Raw genomic sequence first — 288 nt, forward strand, 5'->3', positions numbered from 1 at the left:
CAGAGAAGTGCAGAGGGCAGGGACACCCCGGGCGGCCGCTGCCCTCGTCCCGGGGAGCCGCGCTGGGCACGGGTAATTTTGTTGAAGAGAAACCCTTCCTTGTGGGAAGGAAATGGCCGGACGTCCTGGCAGCATCTCCTACAGCGAGGCTGGGAGCCCCGGGGTGAGTCTCTGGCAAGGAAAAGGAAAGAGAAAAGGGTTGTGGCTGCCCTAGATGGATGCAGGATTTAAAACGCACGCAAGGCAGCTCCGTCTGCCCACACTGCTCTGTGGCATCGGTGAGGATGA

At 60.8% G+C, this 288-nt stretch overlaps 1 protein-coding gene across 1 annotated transcript in view; it reads left to right on the forward strand.

Annotated features, from left to right (window-relative positions):
* LIN28A (lin-28 homolog A (C. elegans)) overlaps positions 1 to 288 on the forward strand; it is a gene marked incomplete at its 5' end in the record, with an annotated part of 2,026 nt that overhangs the window by 469 nt on the left and 1,269 nt on the right. The gene's annotated exons all lie outside the window — the stretch shown is intronic.

The sequence above is a fragment of the Nestor notabilis genome, unplaced genomic scaffold (genome assembly GCF_000696875.1).
Source record: "Nestor notabilis isolate BGI_N333 unplaced genomic scaffold, ASM69687v1 scaffold20647, whole genome shotgun sequence".
NCBI lineage: Eukaryota > Metazoa > Chordata > Aves > Psittaciformes > Psittacidae > Nestor > Nestor notabilis.